Source organism: Spinacia oleracea, unplaced genomic scaffold (assembly GCF_020520425.1).
Source record: "Spinacia oleracea cultivar Varoflay unplaced genomic scaffold, BTI_SOV_V1 SOVchr0_121, whole genome shotgun sequence".
In the NCBI taxonomy this organism is placed as follows: domain Eukaryota; kingdom Viridiplantae; phylum Streptophyta; class Magnoliopsida; order Caryophyllales; family Amaranthaceae; genus Spinacia; species Spinacia oleracea.
Genome location: NW_026614449.1, coordinates 9,803 through 17,748, shown reverse-complemented (window position 1 = coordinate 17,748; position 7,946 = coordinate 9,803). Strand labels below are relative to the sequence as shown.

At 47.0% G+C, this 7,946-nt stretch overlaps 1 non-coding gene across 1 annotated transcript; it reads left to right on the top strand.

The window, feature by feature from the left end:
• The first annotated feature begins 1,243 nt into the window (after nucleotides 1–1,243).
• LOC130465298 (small nucleolar RNA R71) lies at nucleotides 1,244–1,350 on the top strand. Its single transcript, XR_008925570.1, has one exon. It is a non-coding gene; the product is annotated as a small nucleolar RNA R71 (small nucleolar RNA).
• The last annotated feature ends 6,596 nt before the right edge of the window (nucleotides 1,351–7,946 follow it).

The window sequence follows — 7,946 nt, the reverse complement described above, 5'->3', positions numbered from 1 at the left end:
AGAGAAACTCCCGGGGTCCTTCAACTTGGGTGGAGACTTATTTTGTAGTAAGGCACTGCACTCCTCAGTAAATGCAACAGTCTCCACCTCACTAAATGCTCTCTTCCTAGTCAAGATGTCTTTCATGTATTTAGCGTATGCAGGTACTTGAGTAATTAATTCAGTGAAAGGGACTGTTACCTGCAGATTCTTTACCACTTCTAAGAACTTACCAAACTGCTTGTCTAGCTTGTTCTTTAGCTGACGATGAGGGAAGGGAAGTTTGATAGGTGGAACTTGTATCTCAACTTTCTTCTCAACCCCTGTGTCAGCTTCCTTATCCTTGACCACCTTCTCACTTTCTCTTGGCACAGCACCACTAACAGATACTTCAACCCCTTCCTCTATAGTCATAGGTGGCCCATCATACTCATATCCACTCCGCAGAGTGACAGCATTTACAGACTCTCTGGTCACAGGCTGTGAAGGGAGTTGACCTTTGGGTCTCTCTGCAAGAGCGGTAGCCATTTGTGCCAACTGTTTATCCATGATCTTGTTATGAGCAGTGAGGGCATCGATTTTGGCATCCTTTTCGCTTAGAGATCTCTGCAATTCCAACATCATATTCCTCATCTCTACAAGCATGGGATCAGGTTGTGTGGGTTGTGGTTGTGGTGGTAAGCCAGGTGATCCACTAGGTTGCGAGTTGTAGTTGCTCCGCGGTTGGTAGGGTTGTTGTGGTGGTGGAGGGTGTTGAATCTGGTGGGGGTTCTGAACATTAGTACTCCTATATGATAATAGGGGGTTGTTTTTATACCCCTCATTGTATGAGTTGGAATACGGATTGTTCTGCTTGTAGGACTGGAATGCATTGCATTGTTCGATGGAGCTTCGGCATACCTGTGCATAATGGCCCTGCATCCCACAACTATTACAGACATTAGCAGATTGGGCACTTATTGCAGCGACACTAGCATGTTGGGTGGATTGGGAAGATGCGATCTGTATATTGTCGAGCTTGTGATGTAGGGCAGTTAGCTGAGCAGTAAGCTGTTCAATAGAATTCATCTCATGCTTAACACCTCGGTCGGCAAAACCTCTAGGATTCCCATATTGGGCACTATGGATGGCCATCTCCTCAATCACCTCCAAAGCTCTAGGCACCTCCAGTTGCATGAATCTTCCACTGGCAGCTGAATCCAAAAGACACCTAGATTCATTACCCAGACCATTGTAGAACTGCTGAACCAGGAACCAGTCATCTAAACCATGGTGTGGGCACTCCCTTTGCAAGTCCTTGAATCTCTCCCAAACTTCGAACAAACTCTCATCTACTTGTTGAGAGATACCTAATATCTGACCCCTCAGACGAGCTGTCTTCTCAGGTGGGAAATATTTAACATAGAAAGCAAGGGCCAAAGAATTCCAATCGGTGATTTTCATAGCTGCGCGGTTGAGACTGTTAATCCATAGCTTGGCCTTCCCACTCAATGAAAATGGAAAGAGTATCTCCATAGTCTGCTCCGGTGTTAAATTCTTCTGCTTAATGGTGGCACAATACTGAATGAAAGACTGAATGTGGAGATTGGGGTCTTCACCCTTTTCCCCACCGAATTGGTGTCTCTCGATCATGTTTATCAGCTGGGGTTCAATCTTGAAATTCTCGACCGCAATGGAAGGCATGATTGCCTTGGGAAGCATAGACAGACTTGGTTTAGAATAGTCTGTAAGCCTTGGCACAAGTGGGGGTGGTGGTGCTTGGTCACCCATCTCTGAATCTGTATGGAATAGATTGCTAATCAGATAGTCGGATTCAGAGTCAGAATAGTCTCTCAACTGTTCAACGAATCTACGCCGTCTACGAAAGGTCCGTTCAGGTTCAGGATCGAACGAAGTCAGATCGCTGGTATGGACAGTCCTGGGCATAAACAAGCAAGAACTAGAAAACAGTCGTGAGATCCGGTCTCAAGGAACGGGAGTCCCTTGAGAAGTGACAAACAATAATCCAGAAAAACAATTAATAACAGAAAATAAAACCGTTTCCCCGGCATCGGCGCCAAAATTTGACAGGCTCAATCGCACTCCTATCAAAGATAAACCTAACGTTCACCAACTAAAAATGTAGCAAGGGAAGCAGGGATCGTATCCACAGGGAAACAATGTTCTTTCCACTATTAATTAACTAATCTAGACTACTGGTAACAAAGAATTGGATTGGTTTGTATATTAAGCTAAGGCAAATAATCAAACTGGAATATAACAATATTAAGGGAATCTAGGGCAGCGGTTCACCATAAATGCAGACCGGGATTGGACAACGGACAATAACAATTAATTAACAATCATAACTAGGAAAACATGCATCTCTCGAATCTTATGAATTCCTTAGGATATAACAACTAGCGGGCTCTCGCTACGTACTAGAAATAATTCCTATCTAATAGCCACAGACCAAAAACATCAGATTTATACCTCTCGGCGCATAATCTAAGGTTAATCAAACTCAAATCAAAATAGTCCGGCCGAACAGAATTGACGAGCAATAATAATAAGCTATAGAAATTATAATCAATCAAATAATCAAGTCCACATATAATCCCAATCATGCATTCATGGATCTCCTAAACCCTAGAAATTAAACTACTCACTCATGATAACTAATAACAAAGCGATTAACATAATGGAAAACATGATCAATGCAATAGAACAAATTAAAGTAAGAAACAATACCGACTTGAAGAACAATGGAAATTGAAAGCTTGCGTTTTTATATAAATCGAACTAAGTGTTTGAATTGATGTAGAGAGAAAAAAAAAAATTAGAAAAATAAACTAAGGGTTTTGTGCTGGAAAAATAAGATGTCCCTCAAAAATAAAACAAGTTTGCTTATATAGTTTTGCCAAAATAAGGCCTAAAAACGGAATTAAAAAACGCGAAAAACTGCTGGAGGTTGGCGTCGCCCGATCGGGCGACGCTTCGCCCGATCGGGCTAATCACTCGATAGTCGGCCCGATCGGGCCAAAATCCGCCCGATCGGGCGTGTTGCGAAATCTCCACAAAACCTCCAGATTGACCGCCCGATCCGGATCGGGCGAGCTGCGCCCGATCGGGCGCGCGTTGATGAACTTGGCTTGCTTATACTTCCGCCCGATGGTTGCATTTCGCCCTCAGCTTCCAGGGCGATTTGCAATCTTCAATGTATTTCGCCCGTATCACCAAGTCTAACTCCCGGGGCTCAACCATAAGCATCTAAGGCTCCCGAAAGTCGACGATGGAGGTCCCGAACTTCTCGGACTCATATAGTGGCCTTGATCAACAATGAAACGGGTCTAAAACGACCAATTTCTCATAATCAAACCTGAAACTCAAGGCACACTCAATAACACACATTAGTACTAGAAACGGCTCCTAAGAGCACGTTTGATACATAAAAGTACTAAGGGACGGGGTAAAAAACTCTATATAAAACGCATATATCAACGACATGGCCCAAGCAAGGCAAGGCATGGCCAAAGAAAGGTAAGCAAGGGCACGACATGGCCCAAGCAAGGTAAGCATGACCCAAGAAAGGTAAGCAAGGGCAGGACATGGCCCAAGCAAGGCAAGGCATGACCCAAGAAAGGTACGCAAGGGCACGACATGTCCCAAGCAAGGCAAGGCATGACCCAAGATAGGTAAGCAAGGGCACGACATGGCCAAGCAAGGCAAGGCATGACCAAGAAAGGTAAGCAAGGGCACGACATGACCCAAACAAGGTAAGCATGACCCAAGAAAGGTAAGCAAGGGCACGACATGGCCCAAGCAAGGCAAGGCATGACCCAAGAAAGGTAAGCAAGGGCACGACATGTCCCAAGCAAGTCAAGGCATGACCCAAGAAAGGTAAGCAAGGGCACGACATGGCCCAAGCAAGGCAAGGCATGACCCAAGAAAGGTAAGCAAGGGTACGACATGGCCAAGCAAGTTAAGCATGACCCAAGAAAGGTAAGCAAGGGCACGACATGGCCCAAGCAAGGCAAGCATGACCCAAGAAAGGTAAGCAAGGGCACGACATGGCCCAAGCAAGGCAAGGCATGACCAAGAAAGGTAAGCAAGGGCACGACATGGCCCAAGCAAGGCAAGGCATGACCCAAGAAAGGTAAGCAAGGGTACGACATGGCCCAAGCAAGGTAAGCATGACCCAAGAAAGGTAAGCAAGGGCACGACATGGCCCAAGCAAGGCAAGCATGACCCAAGAAAGGTAAGCAAGGGCACGACATGGCCCAAGCAAGGCAAGGCATGACCAAGAAAGGTAAGCAAGGGCACGACATGGCCCAAACAAGGTAAGCATGACCCAAGAAAGGTAAGCAAGGGCACGACATGGCCCAAGCAAGGCAAGGCATGACCCAAGAAAGGTAAGCAAGGGCACGACTGTTAGGTTATGATACATATGACAATTCATAAATCATGCGGAAACAACCATTAAGCCAGGAATACATATTATTTACACATAATCATATAGCATAATTTAGATGCATACTCTTTGTTGCGTGCCTTCCCTAGCTGCGCCCGAACCGAACAAGAACAAGTCTTTAGGACTCCAAGTGTCGTCCCTCCGTAGATAGTCCACAGCACGTCCGGATCCGCCTTAAGATTGACCAACTAGAATCGCCCTTAAGGTACTAGAATTTTCGGCACTCTTAGGTAAGAAATATGGCTGAATTTTTCTCTCAAAACTCACTTTGAATACTTGAATTAATCTCTGAAAATATGTGAACCTAGGCACGTATTTATAGAGTTATGGAAAGGGAATTGGAATCCTAGTAGGATACGAATTAATTAAACTTAGAATCCTACAAGAACTCTATTTAATTAATTTATCCTTTTAGGAATAAAAATTTAATCATGTACTAATTCTAATAGTTTTAGGAATCGTGCATGAACACAAACTCACACACACACGGCAGCCACAAGGGCCGCCCATGTGCGTGCGTGCGAGCAGCAGCCCACGCAGCGAGGCCCACGCAACCGTGGCCTTGGCGCGCGCTGGGCCTCCCTTGCGGTAGGCCTGGGCGCTGCCTTGGCTGGGCTTGTGGCGCGCGTTTGGCTTGCTGGGCGATGGCCCGACTTCGTGCTGGGCCTTCGTCCGGCAGGCCTCGTCCGATGCTAATTCGTACGATACGCTTCCGATTAAATTCCTGGTTCCGGAATTCATTTCCGATACGAACAATATTTAATATTTCCGATTCCGGAATCAATTTCCGTTTCGAACAAATATTTAATATTTCCGTTTCCGGAATTATTTTCCGATTCCGATAATATTTCCGATTCTGACAATATTTCCGTTTCCGGCAATATTTCCGATTCTGGTAATATTTCCATTTCCGATAATATTTTCCGATACGTACCATGTTTCCGTTTCCGGCAACATCTACGACTTGGATAATATTTATATTTCCGATACGATCCATATTTCCGTTTCCGGCAATATCATCGTTTCCGGAGTATTCATTTCTTGCCTGTGACGATCTCAGCTCCCACTGAAACCAAGATCCGTCGATTCCGAATATCCATAGATGGAGTATGTAATGCCATTAAATACTTGATCCGTTTACGTACTATTTGTGTGACCCTACGGGTTCAGTCAAGAGTAAGCTGTGGATTAATATCATTAATTCCACTTGAACTGAAGCGGCCTCTAGCTAGGCATTCAGCTCACTTGATCTCACTGAATTATTAACTTGTTAATTAATACTGAACCGCATTTATTAGACTTAACATAGAATGCATACTTGGACCAAGGGCATTATTTCCTTCAACGACATGGCCCAAGCAAGGCAAGGCATGACCAAGAAAGGTAAGCAAGGGCACGACATGGCCCAAACAAGGTAAGCATGACCCAAGAAAGGTAAGCAAGGGCACGACATGGCCCAAGCAAGGCAAGGCATGACCCAAGAAAGGTAAGCAAGGGCACGACATGGCCCAAGCAAGGCAAGGCATGACCCAAGATAGGTAAGCAAGGGCACGACATGGCCAAGCAAGGCAAGGCATGACCAAGAAAGGTAAGCAAGGGCACGACATGGCCCAAACAAGGTAAGCATGACCCAAGAAAGGTAAGCAAGGGCACGACATGGCCCAAGCAAGGCAAGGCATGACCCAAGAAAGGTAAGCAAGGGCACGACATGTCCCAAGCAAGGCAAGGCATGACCCAAGAAAGGTAAGCAAGGGCACGACATGGCCCAAGCAAAGCAAGGCATGACCCAAGAAATGTAAGCAAGGGTACGACATGGCCCAAGCAAGGTAAGCATGACCCAAGAAAGGTAAGCAAGGGCACGACATGGCCCAAGCAAGGTAAGCATCACCCAAGAAAGGTAAGCAAGGGCACGACATGGCCCAAGCAAGGCAAGGCATGACCCAAGAAATGTAAGCAAGGGTACGACATGGCCCAAGCAAGGTAAGCATGACCCAAGAAAGGTAAGCAAGGGCACGACATGGCCCAAGCAAGGTAAGCATCACCCAAGAAAGGTAAGCAAGGGCACGACATGGCCCAAGCAAGGCAAGGCATGACCCAAGAAAGGTAAGCAAGGGTACGACATGGCCCAAGCAAGGTAAGCATGACCCAAGAAAGGTAAGCAAGGGCACGACATGGCCCAAGCAAGGTAAGCATCACCCAAGAAAGGTAAGCAAGGGCACGACATGGCCCAAGCAAGGTAAGCAAGACCCAAGAAAGGTAAGCAAGGGCACGACATGGCCCAAGCAAAGCAAGGCATGACCCAAGAAATGTAAGCAAGGGTACGACATGGCCCAAGCAAGGTAAGCATGACCCAAGAAAGGTAAGCAAGGGCACGACATGGCCCAAGCAAAGCAAGGCATGACCCAAGAAATGTAAGCAAGGGTACGACATGGCCCAAGCAAGGTAAGCATGACCCAAGAAAGGTAAGCAAGGGCACGACATGGCCCAAGCAAGGTAAGCATCACCCAAGAAAGGTAAGCAAGGGCACGACATGGCCCAAGCAAGGCAAGGCATGACCCAAGAAATGTAAGCAAGGGTACGACATGGCCCAAGCAAGGTAAGCATGACCCAAGAAAGGTAAGCAAGGGCACGACATGGCCCAAGCAAGGTAAGCATCACCCAAGAAAGGTAAGCAAGGGCACGACATGGCCCAAGCAAGGCAAGGCATGACCCAAGAAAGGTAAGCAAGGGTACGACATGGCCCAAGCAAGGTAAGCATGACCCAAGAAAGGTAAGCAAGGGCACGACATGGCCCAAGCAAGGTAAGCATCACCCAAGAAAGGTAAGCAAGGGCACGACATGGCCCAAGCAAGGTAAGCAAGACCCAAGAAAGGTAAGCAAGGGCACGACATGGCCCAAGCAAGGCAAAGCATGACCCAAGAAAGGTAAGCATGACCCAAGCAAGGTAAGGCATGACCCAAGAAAGGTAAGCAAGGGCACGACATGGCCCAAGCAAGGTAAGCATGACCCAAGAAAGGTAAGCAAGGGCACGACATGGCTCAAGCAAGGCAAGGCATGACCCAAGAAAGGTAAGCAAGGGCACGACATGGCCCAAGCAAGCTAAGCATGACCCACGAAAGGTAAGCAAGGGCACGACATGGCCCAAGCAAGGTAAGCATGACCCAAGAAAGGTAAGCAAGGGCACGACATGGCCCAAACAAGGTAAGCAAGACCCAAGAAAGGTAAGCAAGGGCAGGACATGGCCCAAGCAAGGCAAGGCATGACCCAAGAAAGGTAAGCAAGGGCATGACATGGCCCAAACAAGGTAAGCATGACCCAAGAAAGGTAAGCAAGGGCACGACATGGCCCAAACAAGGTAAGCAAGACCCAAGAAAGGTAAGCAAGGGCACGACATGTCCCAAGCAAGGCAAGGCATGACCCAAGAAAGGTAAGCAAGGGCACGACATGGCCCAAGCAAGGTAAGCATGACCCAAGAAAGGTAAGCAAGGGCACGACATGGCCCAAACAAGGTAAGCAA